The following is a 20,596-nucleotide window of genomic DNA, read 5'->3' as shown; positions in this document are numbered from 1 at the left end:
TCATCTTTAAAAACCCTAAATGGATCATATGAACTAGTGCTGAGGAGACATAGACTTCTTTTGTTTTCTTTTGAGACTGAGGTCTTGAGGAATAAGTAAGGTATGCGTATGCAGCCGGGAATAGAAATGCGGAATATTAGACGAAACTTCACCCTGGGGAGTGTATGACTTTTTGAGGTTAGGGGAAAACTTTGGCCCACACTTACAAATCCTGTTTGGCTTAAGGCAGCCTTTTCTCCCTTCGGTTGTATAATAGACTTTGAAGCTAGTCTCTTGTGATATGACTTTGTAGTTCCCCTTATCTAGAGGTAGGGTGTGTTTACCCAGACCCTGAACCTGGGCTAGGCCTTGTCACTTACTCTGGTGAGTAGAATGTGCAGAAGTGAAAGTGTGCATATGTACTGTCCCCAGCGTAGGTCGTAGGTGGCCTCACACCAGTCTCCTGGCTCACCTAGAATCCAGCCCGGTCACTTTATGGATGCCCCTGGACTCAGTTGCTGTGGTCCAGAGACCCATGTCTCCCCAGCGGATAGGGATCTAATAGCAGATATGTGAGTGAGGATATCCTAGAGCAGCCCGCTGACCTGACCCATGAGTGGGCCCAGCAGAGATCACACAAAGGGATCTGAGACTCAGGAGCAGTCATGAGCACCTGTTGTTTTAAGCTCCTGAGTTTGGGAATGGTTTGTTATGCTAACAACTAATGGATTCACGTGCTCACCTGGAGATGGTACCTCTGTGTTCACTTTTTGGTCTGTTAATATCATCACAGGTGCTTAGTGCAGCTCAGCGTAAGAAATTCAGTGCTTAGAGGGGTTCTGTTAGATGGGGGGCATTTACAGTTCTTGTGATCATCAGCATTACTTTGAGACCTTTTTAACAACACATGTCAGGGTGCGTGGGTGGCTCAGTCGGTTAAGCCGCTGCTCTCAGTTCAGGTCATGATGCCAGGGTCCTGGGATCGAGTCTCACATTGGGCTCCCTGCTCAGTGGGGAGTCGTCTTCTCCCTCTCCCTCGGCCTGCAGCTCCCCCTGCTTGTGCTCACTCACTGTCTTTCAAATAAATAAATAAAATCTTTAAAACAAAAAACCCCAATACATGTCTGGGTCTTATGCCAGATTATTCAACCAAATATCTATATATGGGGACTGGGAATCTGTAATTTAGAAGGCTCTAATGATTGCCTCGGATTGAAAACCAACAAGCTAGTGATCTTATTGGTCTTGTCTATTACTGAAAGATGCAGGGATTCCAGTTCCTCTGTACTTAGGCAAACAACACTCCAGTGGTTCAGAGTTCTTTACTGATTTGATACACTTCAAGCCACATAAGTAAACTTTGTGATCAACTTTGGGCAATTACACTGACCTGATCTTAGATGGCAAAAATTCACAGGTGCAGATAGATGGCTGTACGTTACTGTTGTATCCCCTGATATTTAGAACATGGCAGGGACTGCATGAATAAGTCTTTGGCATTGGGGATATAATAGAACCCTGCTTTGAGGACCTTATAGTCCAATGGGGGGAAATTACTTGTTACATATTAAGAAAACACAGCAAGCACAGTTTTGATCCTTAAACTACAGGTGAATTTTTACTATAGTGGCTGTATCAGTTGTTGCAACAATAACACTACATTACAAACAACCACAAAAGCTCAGTAGCATACAACAGTGTGTTTTTATCAACCCCTCTTTCTGCAGGTTAGGGTGGGGAGAATCTACTGACCTTGGCTTGGCTTAGTTGGGGATGGCTTTATTCAACATGTCCCTCAACCTTTCCCTGGGATCAACTATTAGCTTGGGCACATTCTTCTCATGGTGATTGCAGACATAAAAAGAAAAAAAAAAGCATAAGCCACAATGAGCAAGCTCATTTCAAGCTTCTGATTATGTCTTTAATCTGTTAACATCTGTTGGTCAAAGCAGGTCACATGGGCAAATCCATTGTCAAAGGCCAGGGAAATATAGATTCGCAGAGAGAAACTGCAAAGTCAGGGTGAAGTCATTTCTTTAAATCACACAACATGTTTGCTACCATCATTTCTTAGGCAAAAAGAAACCAGTTTCCATCTAGTTGGATCATTTGGGACCTTTTCCTAAATCTTAGCCCAGTGTTGCAGTGGTTAAAAGGGATTTGGGTGAATATCCCTTTCTGATGGCCCATCTCTCCCAGGATTGCTTGGTGAAAGACGTGCCTCTGGTTAAGATCGGAAACTAGTGTTCTTAAATATGATTGAACTGCTCAGGTATTCTCCAGGGCAGAAACTATGTTTCACAGTGTTACTAAGAATAACAACTAGTACAGTTAACATTGAACAGCTTGGATTTGAACTGCACAAGTCCACATAGACATGGGTTTTTTACAGTACTGTGAATGTATTTTCTCTTCCTTATGATTTTCTTTTTTTTTTTTTAAGGTTTTGCTTATTTATTTGAGAGTGAGATAGAGCTACAAGTAGGGGGAGGGGCAGAAGGAGAGGAAGAAGCAGACTCCCCACTGAGCAGGGAGCTCCACATGAGGCTCCATCCCAAGACCCTGGGATCATGACCGAAGCTGAAGGCAGACACTCAACCAACTGAGCCACCCAGGCACCCCTCTTCCTTATGATTTTCTTAAGGAAAGATTTCTTACTTATATGGTTTTCTTGAGGGAAGATCTCTTACTGTTAGTGTTATCAATAAGGCTTCTGGTCAACAGTTGGCTATTAGTGGTTAGGTTTTGGGGAGTCAAAAGTTACGTGTGGGTTTTCAACTCTCTGGGATGTTGGCTCCCCTAACTCCCAGGTTGTTCAAGGGTCAGCTGTACTTTATTTCAGGCCACTCACGTGTAGGCATTGCTGTTGACCGTTCTGTGTCTTTAGATCTACAGAACGTGTCAGATTTACCTCTGAGGAAATTGGGGACAAAAGATTATGTAACTTCCACGAAATCGCATTTACTGGCCATCCGAGATTAGCAACCTGCCCTGTTGGTTTTTCCACTTTTGCTCGGCAGTCTGATCGATGCTGTCTTGTTTCACAAAAAGCGAATGAGGATATCGTTACCAAGTGAGTTTAGCTTCCTAAGAAACCCCTCCCTCCTTGTACTTATGCTCCATGGGAATAAAGAAGTCCAGCAGGACGGTGTTCAGTTCTGTAAGATTTCTGCACTACAGTGTTAGGGAAAGTAAGCTAGATTGGAAGTCCTTTCTAAATTCTCTTTCTTAAGGTTTCTTTGTTACTGTCTTGACCACATATGTAAATTGGGGTGGGGACTGTTGAGATAACAGTCCTTAGAGGGTCCTTGTGACTGTGCTGCTTCTACGTGTTTTGTGAGCCCTCACCTGCCCCCCGCTGTTGCCTGCAGTGGTTTCTCTGACAAGCAGCGCTCTTTCTGTTTTATGTGGAAAGCTGACTTGATTAAAAAACTCATTCAAATTAATGCTTTGTAGGAGGCATGATATGATTGGAAGAGGCATTTCTAGTGGTTTTCTTGTCGGATTAGCACATGCAAACAATAAAATAAGTGGCCCAGACCATGTAGAGTCTGTGACAATTAATTTACGAGCTGGTTATCTTGGATAGGTTGTTTCCATTCTGGTGATGGCTTTGCTGAGAGCCTCATGTGTCTCCCAAAGAACACTAATGCTGCATAATCTGTTGTTATTTGAGCAATGGTTTAATATCCTACTCTTCCTCTTGCTCATTGCCAAGGGCCACAGCTGCATTGTTTACCACTGAAAACCTAGGAGCCAGCACGAGAGAATCTGAATGAAGAGATATTGGGTGAATGCACGGGTGGAGTGAGTGGATGCTAGGACTACCATATCCAGTGCCTAAGCCAAATGTAAGGGTCTTCCCAGGTGATTCTACCCCCAACAACGGGCAGCGAAGGGTTAACGTTCTCTTTGGGAGCTGGAGGGATTTGGATATGGCTCTCAGCAGAGCTGCTTGAATCACATTCTTTCTGCTACTATAGCAACAGGTTGAGAATTCTGCAGGCTTTGTCGCCTGCCTCCTGCCTCCGTTGGAAATGCCTGTGTGCAGGCAACTTCATTGTCTGGGGGACAACTGTTGGTTTTTTCCCCCCTGTGATGTTTCAATGAAGCCGCTTCTTTGCAGAGACAAAGAGGCAAACACAAAGCAGGGGCTAAGAATCCTGGAGAGGCAGAGAGAGATCTTGTTTTGATTGGAGGTACATTTCCAATCTTTTGTCTCCTGAAGAGGTGTGAAGTGGGGAAGGATTTGAGGGTTAGTGGTATTCAGCAGTATCTCTTCCTCCCTTCTTCCTGAGACCTCTCTTGTGAAAGACACCCCCTGGCAGCTTTTGGAAACCTTTCTCTTACTGTCTTTGCTTAACAAATAGGGTGGTGGTGAAGCTCTTGGATTATTGCCCATGTTGTGTTCGCTTCTAAGTTTGGAGAAGCTGGAGTGGACCGGAATGGAGTTTTCCCCTCTGCATTTACCAGTCCTTCTAGTCAACTCTGGATCTTTGTTGTATACTGAGAAGGCAAGCTAACGGAGACTAAGAAATGGAGGTGTTAGTCTTGGTGTAGCAGTGTTGTAAAGAGAGGAACAAAGTTGGGGAAGCTGCTGAGGAAAGTTGCTTAGGCGGTATTAGCTTGCCAGGAGCTGTCACAGGCATTTAGAAACTGCCAGGCCTGTGAACTCAGGGCTGCTTCTCAGGTGTGGTTAAGCTTAGAGTTTAGGGCTCATTGTAGTTCCTCTTGGGCTAATGGGTGAAGTCAGTAGACCTTAGATATCACTTTGAATTGATTGGATCACATTGCCACAACAGTACTGTTTTCACTTGGCATGCAGACAGCGAAATCTGCCTGGTTCCCTCTTTGTTCCTGGTTTACAAAAACATTTTGGTCAGAAATACCTGAACATATCCAGCCATTCTGCAGAAGCAGCACTGAGTTCTTTTATTAAAAGTTCCATTTTAGGGGTGCCTGGGTGGCTCAGTTGGTTAAACACCTGACTCTTGGTTTCTGCTCAGGTCATAATCTTGAGGTGGTGAGATCCAGGCATTGGGCTCTGGACTGAGCTTGGATTCTCCCTCTCCCTCCCTCTCTGCATCTGTCCCCCCCGCCCATCACCCCTAGCCTGCTCGCTCGCGTGCACTCTCTCTCTCTCTCTCAAATAAATAAATAAATCTTACACAAAAATTTTAAAGTTCACCTTTAAAAATCTTTTATCCCCGACTCACTACATACCATTTGAATATGGGATAAGCCCTATGTCTGTATGTCTCAGAGTTCCCTCAGCTCTTCTTTTTAAGTCTGGTGTGGCCACGAAACTTCTGTTCTTCTGGTGTAGTCCTAAGGGCTTTAGGCTGGGAGCCAGCAGCCCTGGGGGTCTAGTCCTAGCCCAAGTGACCTTGGACAGCTCATATGGGGATTCTTAATTCCATTGCATGTGGAATGAAAGATGTGGTTGGATCCCAGCGTTGTGGGATCGAGCCCCACATCAGGCTCCTCCGCTGTGAGCCTGCTTCTTACTCTCCCACTCCCCCTGCTTGTGTTCCCTCTCTCACTGGCTGTCTCTATCTCTGTCAAATAAATAAATAAAATCTTAAAAAAAAAAGAAAGAAAGAAAGAAAGAAAGAAAGAAAGAAAGAAAGAAAGAAAGAAAGAAAGAAAGAAAGAAAGAAAGATGTGGATGAATTGCTAATATTTCATTCATATCTCTCCTACACACACAAAAAGTGGTACTCCAGTTGTTTGAAAAGTAGAAAAAAGCCTTTGCTTTATTGAAGATCTTATAATTTGTAGCTCCCTTAACTCCTACTCATACTTCAGGTCTCCACTTCAGTGTCACTTCCTCAGGGAAACCTTCCCTGATCTCCCCCACCAAGCCCTCCCCACCCTTGCCCCGGGGTAGAGCCCAACTCCTGACTTTTGCTCCCTGCTAAGTCTGTTCTTTTATTTCATCACACTTAGCACAGTTTGTAATGATCTATTTCTTGGTGGGGGCGGGGTTGTTTGTTGGGTTGTTTTTTTGTTTGGTTGGTTGGTTTTTTTTTTTTTTTTTTTTTTCCAATTTTTTTTCTCATTCTGAGACTGAGGACTCTGGGAGGCAAGCACCCAAGTCTATGTTATTCACCATTGACTCTGCATAGGAGCTCCTCAGTTAGCATTTGCTGAAGGCTCAACAATGCTGAATTAGGCTTTCTGGAGGGCACAAAGATGATAACAGGACATTCTTTGCCCTTAAGAATCTTCAGATTTACTTATCCTGTTTTTCTTCTCTACCATCCATCCCACACCCAAAATATGCTTTAAGAAATGAAAACAAAAAATCCTAGATTCTTGTCATTGATGATCATGAGATCAGATCTTAACTTTCCTTGATTGGATTGATTAGTCTTGTGACAGAACCCATGAACTAAAGCAAGGTCCTGGAAGGAGGTTGTAGAGGATAGTATACAGAATGAAAGTGTGGACCAAAAAAAAAAAAAAAAAAAAAAAAAAAGAAAATGGAAAGAGAGAGGGAGGGAGAAATGAGGAGGACAAGATAACAAGAAGAACATTGAAATCATGGGGTTCTATCTTTTTAATTAATTTGTCTGTAAGTGTCCTTTTTTGACTGATGGGCTTTATAAGCAAGGACGTGTTTCTGAAACAGAATTCTTACCTTAAATGTTGAGTAATGGAAACACAAAAGGTTTGCAACCAAAAGGTGATTATAAGCACACAAAAAGTTGACAGGACTCCAGAAATCTCTTTGCTTTAAAAACCAGAAGGATACCAGTTTTCAAGAGGATTGGCAGGTTCTTGTAAACCAGTACATTTATGATCAATACAAGCATTTCCACTAGGAAACTAGAGCTAGCCATTGCACATTTAAGCAGCAAGCCTGGACTAGATGCCGCCAGGAGGGAAAAGCAAGAATTCCTTAGGTTGGAGGTGTGATGGATATTCACTCATCAACCAGGTACAGGAGGCATGGGGGGAATTTGATTGAATTAGAAAATACAACCCTTCTGGTCTCACTGAGTTTGCAGTTTGTACGGGGAATGACTTAGGGGAGATTTACTGATTACATTTCTGTAGAGAGCATGAACTCTCTAGCTTCAAAAAGCCAAATAGCTTCAATTTATCTTGAGAACAGGTGGAGGTAGAGAGTCTAGAGGGTTGAGCTAAGGTGAAGTTTCTCTTCTGGCTCCTCTCCTTAGAGAGTTCGGCTTTCACGGCAAAGGACAGCCTTTGCCCACATTGTTGTTGCAGCTTTCCTTTCTCACCAAAACCCACAGACACAGAGGGTGTTGGTAGCCTGCCTTTATGCTTGGTCCACTTGAGAGCTTAAACCCCAGCCAGACTATATCCCTCCCAAAGCCATTCCAGGAAGAAACGAATGACTAAAACAATCACATAATCTCTCTTCTTTATGAGGAGGAAGGAATTTTAGCCAAGAATGCAAGGTGTGCCTGTGGGCTTTGTGCCCACGCTGCACAAATCCTACACACACCCACACCCACACACACAGGTGTGTCCATTCTGCTTTTCACTTCCTTAGGCAGAGACAGTATGGTATGCCATGTTGGCCAAAGACCAGGAAATAACTGTGTTGGGTTGACAAGTAGCCAAGCCGTCAGGCTCATGTGTCTCACTAGACAATGTTAATTGACCCCTCCTTCATTTACAAAAATATACTCAACAAAGATAGTATGTGGGAACGTGGTACTTTCCTTTCTGATATCCCCTTCCGAGTTAGTTCCAGAGAAGGTCTGCTCCAAGCAGTCTCCTGGTTTCTTAGGAATTTGCCCCTTTCTAGCACATTCAGACAACTCTTTACAAAGCAGATCCCTTTGTTTTCAGTGGCAAAGCTTGTCTTAAATCTCAGCTCTGCCGCTTCCTACCTGTACAACTTGGGCATGTTACTTAACCTCTCTGTGCCTCATTTACTTCATCTTTATATGGAGTCAATAAGAATGTCTCTCTCATAGAGCCTAGTTTGTAGGAAGCAAATAAGATCATCTAAGAAAAGGTTTTTTTGCATAGTGCCTGGCACATAGTGTGAATTTAAAAGTCGTTAGTGTTTTTAATCCGATAAAGAGATTTCAGCCTTTTCTCTTCTTCGTTGCCCCTCCTGAGTTAGAAACACCCCTTGACATTTTGTACTTCTCAATATCAGGGTTCTATTCCAGCGTGGGGAGAGGAGAGCAGAACAGAGATGACTGGGCAGGAATGGGGGTAATGGAGACCTGTGACCTTGTTCTTTACTCCCTCCTATCCCATTGCTCTTTCCACTATACCATACTGGTCTGTACCTATCGATGGCGGGATACAAAACTAGGTGCAGTGCACAAAGGAATGCAGATTCAGCTGTGTCTTCCAGAAAGTGATAATCTAAGTTCCAAGCTCCCTTTTACCTGTTCTCCAAGTCTACAATATGTCTTGCTGTTAGCTCAAATCCTACCACGTGAACTAATGTCCAACACAATAAGCACTCTAGGGATACCAGTGGTACCAGTATATTTGCTCATGGAAGATAGCAGTAGTCATTGAACCATTTGGCACTTAGAGGAAAACACTTGTAAGAGTCAAAGAGCAGGTCAAGTATCAAACTTTCTCAGCTGTCCAATCGCTTGGGACTCAAGGGCTTGAGAGGAAGGAATGTGAATCACTGGACCTGGAAAGAAGGTGCAGGAGAAAGGAACAGGTGCACCCCTGTCCAGCTCCTCTGTGAAAGAGTGGTCATTATAATGCCACTGAGTAGCATGGCCAGAACCCTGAGCTGCCATAGCCCTGGTCTCCTGACCACACAGTACAGGGGATGATCAAACATTCGATAACATATATAAAGCACATGGCTTTAAGTGCTGGCATAAAGTAAATACTCAAGAATATTAGCCATGATTAGCTCATGAATAACCCCTGGCCGTTCTGCAATTGGATGCCAATTCTGCTTCCCAGTTCAACATAACTTAAACGTCACCACTTGCCACTGATGCTATCAGCTGCTCACGTGTTGACCACAATTAGTGGGGAGCAAGTGCCCTGTCTGTCTGCAGCTCTGGTTAGAAACTTGACAGTTTGTAAGTTGTAATTAAATGAGCTTTTTGGGGGGTTCAGAGATACTGTTCTGTCGCTACTGTAGATGGTGAGAAAGAGCGTCTTTGGGGATGACTGCAGGATGGCACTGTACATACTTTTATCTTTAACATGAATTCATATTTTATTATTTTTTTCATTTGTCTCATCAAAGCAATGTCTTAATTCATTTGGTGAAAGCGGTGTGGGTTTCATTGCTATTTTTCACAATAGAAAAGTGGAAGAGTGGGTATAAATTATAGAGTTTTAAACACTAGACAAATTCAGGGTTATCTGATCCAACCCCCTCACTCTCTAGATGTGGAAATCGAGGCCCAAGGGTGTTAAATGAATTCTCTGAGTGGCAGAGGGACAGGTCTTCCAGCCCTAATTCAGGGTCCTCTGTGTGTGGTCTTCTTGTTTATTGCTCTTCCAAAGTAGCCATGGACATCAAATGATTTGAGAGCCATTGTTTTTGAAATGTAAGGGTGGTCATCTGCATGGAGGATTCTCAAACAAGATAATGACACCTTTGACCCAGTCTCTTCCGGTCTTTGGCACATTATCCCTGACTCGCCATAGGAAATACACATCTATTATGTGAAAGAGGCAATGATGACAGAATGAACAGTTCCTGTTTTTCCCCTCTGAAGGAGAACTCCTCCACTAACTGTATGCTCTTAGATACACAGTCATGATCGAAACAGATTCAGACCTCTGAACTCCATACCTGGTCCAGAGGATTGACTGAAGGAATATTTCATCATCTGTTAAATATCCATCCTCTATGGAACCTCATCACTAGCTCTGTAATTCAAAGAAAAGGTCAGATCTGCAGAGCACAAGACCTGGATATTTATGAATAGATTTTCTCAAGGATGATTAGTTAAGTGATTTTTAATTTTTTTAACTAAGCAAAATTTTAAGATATATGTAGATAAAACAAGAAGGTATAGAGAAAATATTTAGAGAAAATATGCATTCAAGATATAATAGCAATTGTTCAAAACCAAGATTCAACAAATTGTAGAATTATCCAGACTAGACTAAGTTTTTCTCTTGATCTATAGATTATCTTCTTAGCAGTTCACTTGCAACATTTGGTATTTCCTTCTTTGTTTAAAGTCAGTAATTACTTATTTATCAAGCAACTGCTATGTGTCAGACACTATAATGATGCTTTTCTTGAGATCTCATTTAATACACATAGTACCATGAGGTAGGTGTAATTTTTCTCATTTTATCGATAAGGACACTAAGAGGTCATGGTAACCAGGGGTCAAGGTAACCAGATTTTTTGGGTGTTTGATGACCTATTTCTGTTCCCACGGAAGTAGGGCAGAGTAAGATTTTGGGCAAATACCAAGGAAAGATTGTTAATCCAGTTGCTGAACCAAACAAAGCTTGACTATCAGAAGACCAGCCAATTCTGCCTGGCTAGCACCATCCCAGAAACCCACCCTCTGAATTTTGAAGATGCAGCCTATCAAAGCAGCCATCCTGCCCCGATCCTCCCGCAGGCCCTTAGCATATATGTCTGTGGGTAAAAGATGAATCTGGTTTCCTTTGAGAACTTCTGTTTCCTCCATCAGTTCTTTCCATTTTCTCTGCACCAGTAGCTACCCTTTGTTCATGGGCCCCTTTATGGGCATTGCTAGGGATGGATTCAGAATTAGAGCATGGGTGTCTGGGTCTCCTCTGACACCAACAGGCAGCTCTGCGTGTAAATGCTCCAACGTTAGTACTTGGACCCTATGATTGTGTTTTGTTCTTAGAATCCTTTTAAAAATAATTTCTGGGGCGCCTGGGTGGCACAGCGGTTAAGCGTCTGCCTTCGGCTCAGGGCATGATCCCGGCGTTATGGGATCGAGCCCCACATCAGGCTCCTCTGCTATGAGCCTGCTTCTTCCTCTCCCACTCCCCCTGCTTGTGTTCCCTCTCTCGCTGGCTGTCTCTATCTCTGTCGAATAAATAAATAAAATCTTTAAAAAAAAGAAAATAAATAATTTCTGGGTCTGAGCTGGATTGCCTAAATCCAGAGACATTGCAAGTCTTGTCATTCACTAATGGTGATGCCTAAAATCTGTAAACTTTTTTTATGAAGTCCCTTCAGAACCAGTTTGCACTGGACAGACAAAAGCCATTCTCCTTCCTTAGTCACAAGAGTAAAAGCTAAAGATATAATAGCTTCAGATACAGTATTTCATTTATCAGCCCCACCCATCAGAAAGACTGTTAGTCCCTTCTTATGTAGAAGGAAATTGAGACTCAAGTAGACTGTCTTGTGTTCAAGATCACATACCGGGAAGTGTCAGAGTACAGATTTCTCTAACTCTGAAGCCCACACTATGTTTTTTTAAGAAGGAAATATACTTAGAGAAATTTACCCACCAGGTTTGACTCTGAGTTTTGAATGTTTTAGAGAAATCAAACCCAGTCAACCTCAGGGAATGATTTGCCACCACTAAGGTCATGCTGAAGAAAACACCGCAGTTTCTAAAACATTTCCAAAAGGTGTAATCCAGAAATGCCTGATGTTACAATTGTATCAGTGCAATATGACTTGCCAGCTCAGACTCATTCGGAGCTATAATTTCTGTTTGTTTTTAAAAACCTCTCTTAGACTATGGACTGTGAGAGGCAAACTGAGGACTTCAGAGGGGAGGGGGTGGGGGAAGGGGATAGCCTGGTGATGGGTAGTAGGGAGGGCACGTATTGCATGGTGCACTGGGTGTTATACGCAACTAATGAAGCATCAAACTTTACATCGGAATCTGGGGATGTACTGTATGGTGATTAACACAATATAATAAAATAAAATTAAAAAAAAAAAAAGCTTGGACTCAGACAAAAAAATAAAAAATAAAAACCTCTCTTGTTAACGTTGGTCTGTGCTCTTAATTTTGTGAAACATGAAGGGCCTGAGCACGTGATTATTGAGATGATTCCCCAAACACCCTTCCCATTATAACAGCGTTTCTACAGATTGTCACCCCTTTCCCGCACGCTGCCTATTCAGGATAATTTAATTTTTAGAAGTGCTCCTTATTTAAATAATACTCTACACGAGGACGTATTGTTTGCTCTTCCACTTAAATTATCAGTACTCGTTATTATAGCCATCAGCAAAGAAAGGTAGTAATTATCATGCTTAGGCCAGCTGCTGAGCTGTCTTTGCTGGATACTTTGTTAAGGGGTTAATGCTCTATTGTACCTTTTTATTGTCCGCTTTATTGGAGAATGTGCAGTTTTAGCTAGATTTCCCCTTCTTCATTTCCCTATAGGAGCCAATGAGTTGAAAATGCCATTGTTTTTCTTAATGTGAGTGTCATGGCACAACCAGCCCTAGGATGTCAGAAAGTTCGTAGTTTTTAAAAATCATACTTCAGTCATGAAAGGATGAGGACTGAGTTTCAAGAAGGTGAGATTTCTTGTTTGCACAGTGTGACTAGTCAAGCTGTACTTTTGTGTTTAGTGCCATATATAAAAATAGATGATGTCACTATAGGGAGAGTGAATGCAGGATTCAGTAGGATTCTTTGGTTGTAAGCAACAGAAATAGACTCTGGCTAATTAGGCATTATTTTAGAAGGAGAGTTTATTGGAAGAAGAAAAGGAAGGGGAAGGGGAAGGGTGTGCTCACAGAATTGAAGAAAAAACAGAACTCAAGCTGAAAAGCCATACTCAGAAAGGGGGGTAGAACAGAATTTGGGCCTCTGGCAAGGACTTTCAGATGGTTTCTTCTAGTGCTGTCAACCATTTTCAGTGTCATTTTCATTCCCTAAAGAGTAAAATTCCAGAGAAAGAGCTTTGTGGTGGCTTAGCTTAGCTCTTGTGGCTTCAGGGAGGCTGGGGCCTTGTCTGGCAGCCCCACCAGTCAGTCTCTAATAAGGCAGCTCCTAAAAAATGCATTTTAAACAAGACTCGAAAAGCACTAACTATAAAGGAAAAAATGGGTAAATTAGACTACATTAAAATTAAGGCTGTTTACCAGTAGATACTATTACGAGAGTTAAAAGCAAGCTACATCATGAGAGGAGATACTTGCAGTGGATTTATCTGACAGGGAACTCGTATCCAGAATATATAAGGAACACATCCACTCTAAAACAGCAGACCACCCAATGGACAAAAGCCTTGAAAAGGTACTTGGAAAAGACCTATACCCAAATAACCAGCCGGTGTACAACTTCATAATAATAAATCTTTAAAAAATAAATAAAATGAAAATGACAGACAATATCAGGTGTTGGTAAGGATTTAGAGTCCCCAGATCTCTCAAACACTGCAGATGGGAGTGTAAGTTGGTATGATCAACTTCGCATACCCAGTGACATAACAATTCCATACCTGGTTATGTACCCAGGAAAAACACACGCATATTATGTCCCAAAAGGCATGTTCACAGAGCATTAACTACGGTTAATGAAATCTGAAATCTATCAACTGTCCATCAACACCAGAATAGATAAATCAATCACATCACATCCACACACTTCAGCATAGAAAATGCAATATGACATAGAAATGTAAATTAACACACCACGTGCAACCAAGTGAATGAATCTCACCAGTATAAAGAGGACATACTATATAATTTCATTTATATAAAGTTCAGTAATAAATAAATTAATATATGGTGTGAAGAGTCAAGATAGCAGATACCCTGGGGGAGCAGGGGTGCAGTTAGTAACTAGAATGGAGGGCACTAAGGGGTCTTCTGGGGTGCTGATCATGTTCTGTCTCTGGATCTGGGTGTGAATTATCCAAGTGTCTTCGTTTTGTAAAAATCATTCAACTTTATTTAAAAAAAATTTTTTTTCAAGCTGTCTACATTGATGCTTTATTTGAGACCATTCTTCTGAGTTTGGGGATTCTTTCTTGCATAAAATGAGTGAGGACTCAAAGCAGAGAGGAAATAAAAAAGGTAATTGTCAGAAAGTCACAGTTTGGGGCACTGGGTGGCTCAGCTGGTTAAGCGTCTGCCTTCGGCTCAGATCATGATCCCAGGGTCCTGGGGTCGAGTCCTGCATCGGGCTCCCCGCTCAGTGGGAAGCCTGCTTCTCCCTTTCCTCCCTACTCATGCGCGTGCGCTCTCTCTCTCTCGCTATCTTTCTCTCTCTCAAATAAATAAAATCTTAAAAAAAAAGTCACAGTTTATTTTTCTATAATTAAATTAGGAGGAAAAAAACGAAGAACTCACTGGAAGCAGGAAGAAGCAAGAGTCTTCTAGGGCCTGGCATTTGATGAGATAGATATTCCGTTACTGGGCTTTTCTGTTGGTTTTCCATGTCAGAACATACAGCAGAGACGTGGGAACACGCATGCCTGATGCCAGGTTACTGTTACGTGCCATAACTGTTGCTTGCAGGGCTGTTGTTGCCACAGTAGTTGGCTGTGCCCCAGACAAATGGGGTGCTGGTCTGTTCCCACAGAGCTTTATCCCAGTCTTCATCGCAAAGAAGGATACTGCCATGTGCTGTCAGCCAGAACTCTTGTCCAAGGTTCCTGGTTTGGTTGACAACATCCTGCTCGATACAACTTTTATCGTCACAGCTTGAGATAGGATGACTGATTTTTGGCCCAAGGAACCTGGTGTGGTGAGCATCGAAGGGACAAAGTAGCCAATTTGTTTGTGACATCAGGATGATTCTTTCTGCCCTTGATAAAATGTTAAGGAAGCCTGCAGACCCTGAGCTAGTGGTTTTTATCAGAGGGGTGTTATAATAGCTTTTCAGGGTCCAGGGAATTGATGTAAGTTTCCTCCATGTTGGAAATGAAGGAGCTGAATCCAAGTGCTTAGTTGAAGACTTGTTGTCCCCATAGTCGCTTTCTCCCCCTATGCAAACTGTGTTGAACTTTAAATATGTGATTTATGTTGTCTTTTTTCTGTGTGTGTTTTACACTTGAATAAAAATTTTATGAAAAGAGAACAGAATAATGGAAGCCCTCCAATTCATGCATTCTCTGGAGTAACAATGCTTCAGTTGAATCCTGACTATCCCTCCCTAGCTGTATGACCTTGGGCAGGTTACTTCTTTGTGCCTCCATTTTGTCATTTCTTGAAGGGAGAAAACAGCAGTACCCACCTCACTGGGGTGTTGGAAGGATTAAATGAGATAATCCAAGTAAGGTGCTTATAACAGTGCCAGATACACAGAGAGCAGAAAGTAACCGTTAGGGACATTATATTGTGAAGTAAGTTCTCCATACTAGGCGTGCTAGGGGATGTAAAGAAGTATAAAACCGGGCCTCAAGGTGCTTCTAACAGTCGTAATTAGAAAGACAAGGTATGTAACAGAACAAATAACTGACACTCCAAGAAGGTATTGGGAAATTACAGAGGAGAAAAACTTAAGAATTCAGTGGAAGGAGAAATGACTGTAGGTTGGAGTGTTCCGGGCAAAACCCATAGAGTTGAGAGAAGTCAGAAGAGGGGCTGCCTTTGGAGGGGGCATGACAAGAAAGGATACATGGGGATTTATTTCTTCCTCTGGTACTGGTTACATGGATGTACTCGGTGTGTGAAAACTTTTGATATGTACGTCCTTCTGTCTATGATTTTGAAGCCTGGTTGATATTTGACCTTAGGCAAGTTGCTTCACCTCTGTGAATTCCATTTTCTTCACCGATAAACTATACTTAATACCTTACATAGCCTTGTTACGAGGAATAATGAACAAAGAGTATGTAGAATGCCTAGTCCAGGACGGGACAGTAAAATAGTTCACATACCTGATGTGCTAACTGGGGTAGAAGGTGACAGACTGAGACAGACCTTTTCCGTGTTAAGATTTGGAGCCTTTATCTGGGGCTTATTGCTTTGTCGAGGGAATGACCTCATATCATTATTGGTGTTGTGAATGGAACCTGTCACAATTTGTCAGTGTGATGGTGCAGTGACTCAGCGGCTGGGATGAAGGGCACTTCTGCTTATCAGAACCACTGCTCGACCATTGTCCCACACCGCCACTGTCCGTTTCCTTTTCCTGTTTAGTCAGAGCCACACCTGCGAGTGCGGGTCAGTGCTGATGCAGGTGTGCATCAGTAAACAGTTACCGAGTGTCTGCTGGGTGTCAGGTATTATGTTCGACGCTGACAGAGCTTGTAATAATGAACAGAAACAGGGTAAAAAGTACATAAAGTAAGACCTGGGCTTTGCCTTCAAATGCCTTATAGTCTAGTAACAAGATATATGTGCTTCTCCTGAAAGCTCTTTATTTTCCCCTTCCTCTCCCCTCTTTGTCTCTCCTGTTATCCTCCACTCACCCATCCCCTCCCCATCCCACACCAACCCTTTCCTGAACTCCACTCCACCTAGGCAGGCTACGAGCCATTTAACATGGCCGTTAGCCAACAAAAGCAATCAACTCGTAGCATATATCTTCTTCTTGGCTCCCCCAAAACTCTAGATGGCCATGCCTTCCATTAATTATGATAACAGAAGCAACCATTTATTAGGTGTCTGGTACATGCAAGGCATTATGCCAGGCACTTGCCTACATTCTCTGTAATGCTCACAACATCCTGCAGGGCATCATTATCCCATTTTATAGGTGAGGGACCTGAGGCTTGGAGAACGGAAACCGTTTGCCTGATGTTACCCACAGCCTATTTGTGGTCCAGTGCAAGCCTGCTCTCTCCCCTGTACCGTGCTCCTTGCGGAGCTGTTTGCAGTGTTTGCTCTGATGATTAAATCATGTAAACACCCTTCTGCGTCAGTTCATCAGTCAACGGTGCACATAGAAACCTGTGTGGTTAGGAGAGGTTGGTGCCAGGGCCACTCTCGCTGTAATTATTCTAGCTGGGCTGGAAATGTCAATAAAGAGCCATTCAGCCTCGCAAACAACTTCTGACCTCTTGTTTTGTAAATGCCTTGATATTCAGCACCACTAACCTGCTGGGTCATCAGAAGGGACACCGAACCTATTTCATTATCTAGATTAAAATCTTGGATGCAGGCGCCACAGGAAGAGCCTCTATGTATTGAGAAAATTCTGCCACTTTGGCCCTCCCTTCCTAGGCTGTCTCTCTCAGATTAATTTAGTACTTAGCACCAGCGTCTATTGTAGGAGTCCTAGACGGATAGCGCTGCGTGATGCAGATCAAAGGGAGCATTGCTATGAGCTGGGCACACAGGAGGCAGCGATCAAGTGCGTGTTCTGAGTGGTTTTGTACGAAAAGGCACAATGCAGGGTGGCTGCTGTTCCCACTAGTCCAAGTGTTTTGGGGTCCTGGCCTCTAACCCTGTATAAGCCACTTAAACCGAGAGAGCCAACTGCGTAATACAATCTCATGGCGTATATTGGGCACAAGTCATGTTCAAGTGAGGGGGAGATCAAAAGCCAGCAAATCACTGTGTGGGTCGAGGGTCTAGTCTTAAACTTTTCAGCCTTAAAAGGTAATCACATCCTTGTTTTGAGAGGTAAGCCTTTCTGGAGACTGACGCACCATCTGCAATAGGAGATGTCTGTTGGCAGTATGACTAACACCAGTTAGTTGTTCAAAAACTAAAAGCTACTATAAATTGAGTTTCTTCTGCATGTGGTTAGATGTTTAGGTATTATTTCCAGTTCCCACAACCATCCCTTAAGTTGTTGGATAGTTACTCACATGAGCCAGCATCCCCACCAGGAAGACTTAGTTCCAAATCTTGAACTCTTTCTACTCTTTCTCAACGCCTGGAAGCACTCTGTCTGCTGTTATGTTACCAATAGAAATGTCAGCCCCTCTGCCAGTTTGGCTTCAACCAACTCAGGCAGAATTATCAGTCATTTCCCTTTTGGGGTTCGCACAGCACTTTGCATATACCAGTAAGAGCACTTTGTATTGTATCGTAATTGTATAGCAGTGATAGTGTCTTACTCATTTTTTTTTTATGTAGGGCCTGTCGCCCTACCTGGTGGTGGTACATAGTGGAAGGACAGGATTTAAGTCTTGTGTCTGGTTTCGCTAACATTTTGTCCTCAGCCTGTGACACACCACCTGTTAGCGAACAGTATATGATCCGTACACATTGAATGAACTAATGAATGAGTAAATAGGATCTTGGCTATTATTTTCCCTCTGTGAATCTTTTTCGTTGTTAAAACTGATGGATAATAGTATCTACTTTATAGGACTCATATGAGATTAAATGAATCAATGAAACCAGGGTAAGTGAAGATGTGATCGTAACTTTTGAGGTTCAGGTAGTGGTTTTAAGATTTGTCATGTTGCTGTATGTCTAAACAGTTCACTTAGGTGTATCGCTACAGTAGGACTCTGTTGTATGAATATGATACAGTTGGCTTGTCCATTCTCTTATTGATGGACACTTGGGGTGTTTCCAGTTTTTTACTGTAAATGAATAAAGCTGCTATGAACATTCTTGAACAAATCTATTTGTGGACACATTTTTCACTTCTCTCGCATATAAACATGGTAGTGGAATTGCTGGGTCATAAGTTAGGTGAATGTGTAAATTTATTCGAGGCTGCTAAACCATTTTTCAAAGTGATTTTACCCCTTTATACTCTTACCAGCAATCAAAGAGAGATCTCATTGTTCTCTAGCCTATAACATGTGGTATTATCATGCTTTCCAACTTTGGCCTTTCTAGTGCATGTGTCGTATCTCACTGTAGTTCAGTTTGCACTTCCTTAGTGTCTGGTGGTGTTAACCACCTTATCATGTGCTCTATGGCCATTCATAGAGCTTCTTTTATGAAGGGTCTGGTTTTTTATTGGTTATTCTTCTTTTCATTATTGATTTGTGGGAATTCTTTATGTATTCTGGCTATGTCTTTTTTTGTTAGTTTGCCTTTTAACTTTTTAAGTGATATCTTGGTAAATAAATTGATATGATGCAATTTATTGAGTTTTTTTCTTTCATGGTAGTGCTTTTTGTGTACTGAGAAATCACTGCATCCTGGAAGTTCGTGAAATGTTTTTTTATGTTTTCTTGTAGAAGTGTTACAAGTTTGGCTCTCAGATCTATGATCTTTCTCACTTTAATTTCTGTATATATATAGAGAGGAAAAGGTTAAGGTCTGTTTTTTTCCATATGTATATCTAGTTGCTCCAGCACATTTTTTTTTTAAAAGATTTTATTTATTTATTTATGTGACAGAGATAGAGACAGCCAGCGAGAGAGGGAACACAAGCAGGGGGAGAGGGAGAGGAAGAAGCAGGCTCATAGCAGAGGAGCCTGACGTGGGGCTCGATCCCACAACGCCGGGATCACGCCCTGAGCCGAAGGCAGACGCTTAACGGCTGTGCCACCCAGGCGCCCCTCCAGCACATTTTATTGAAAAGAACTTTCCTCCCTCATTGAATTCTACGGCACCTTTGTCAAAACCCAAATGAGTGTGTGTGTGTGTGTGTGTGTGTGTGTGTGTGTGTGTGTGTGTATGGGTTTACTTCTAGACTCTTTATTCTCTTCTATTAACTTATTTGTCTTTCCTATTATCCTATCTTAATTACTGAGTCTTAATAGTAAATCTTAAAATTTAGTTATATAAGCCCTCCAACATTTTTCTTCTTGAAGATGATCTTGGCTATTGACAGACTTTGATAAAAAGTGACAGTTATCAGTTTCTACCAAAGGGGGGAAAAAAGTCCAGGGATTTTGTTTGGAATTGCATTGACTCTATAATTCAATTTCAGAAACTTTTTCGTCTTAACATTTTGAGTTTTCAAATCCATTAACATGAAGTCTCTCCACTGTTTAGGCCTTCTTTAATTTCTCTCATTAGTGTTCTGTGGTTTTCAAGCACAGAGGTCTTACATATCTTTCATTAAATTTACTCTGTATATTTGAAATTTTTATGACATCATAATTTTTAAAATCTCATTTTCCAGTTATTTGTTATTAGTATTTATTTATTTTTAAAGATTTATGTATTTACTTAGGAGAGCGTAAGAGAGTGAGCAAGAGAGCACAAGCAGGGAGAGTTGCAAAGGGAGAGGGAGAAGCAGGCTCCCTGCTGAGCAAGAAGCCTGACATGGGGCTCAGTCGTAGGACCCTGGGATCACGGCCTGAGCCGAAGGCAGACTCTTACCTGACTGAGCCACCCAGGTGCCCTTGTTACTAGTATTTAGATATATAATTAGTTTTTTTAAGTAATGACTTTGTATCCTGCCACCTTGCTGCATTCACTCATTGCTTCTATGATTTTGTTGATATTTTTGGATTTGCTGAGTATGCAATCATGCCACCCATGAAGACAGTTTTATCTCTTTCTTTTGCTTTTCATTCCCTTACTGTGTTGTCATGCATGCAGTGAGATTGGGGAAAAACATTCAATATTTCACCATTATGATGTTAGCTGAGTTTTTTTTATATTTATATATATGCCCTTTACCAAATCAAGGAAATTGTCCTCCATTTCTAGTATGCTGAGAGTTTTTATTATTAATGGGTGTTTAATTTTACTTTTTCTTCATTTATTGTGATGGTCTCACAAGGTATGCTTGTACACATGTTATTCTACACGTGTGTGAATAACTTATGTAATATTCCACAGATGTTCAGAGGAGTTGCGTAAGAGGACAAAAGTCCCGGCACGTTTTTCAAAGTGACCACCAGATCCTAG

General features: G+C 42.0%; 1 protein-coding gene and 1 pseudogene across 4 annotated transcripts in view; one reads left to right on the top strand and one right to left on the bottom strand.

Annotated features, from left to right (window-relative positions):
* Positions 1-20,596, top strand: part of STON2 (stonin 2) — a 147,941-nt gene that overhangs the window by 93,417 nt on the left and 33,928 nt on the right. The window lies entirely within an intron of this gene.
* Positions 14,285-14,790, bottom strand: LOC105237219 (annotated as a pseudogene).

Source organism: Ailuropoda melanoleuca, chromosome 14 (assembly GCF_002007445.2).
Source record: "Ailuropoda melanoleuca isolate Jingjing chromosome 14, ASM200744v2, whole genome shotgun sequence".
Classification (NCBI taxonomy): Eukaryota; Metazoa; Chordata; class Mammalia; order Carnivora; family Ursidae; genus Ailuropoda; species Ailuropoda melanoleuca.
The sequence above is the reverse complement of the archived record's forward strand: the minus strand, read 5'-3'. Positions and strand labels throughout refer to the sequence as shown.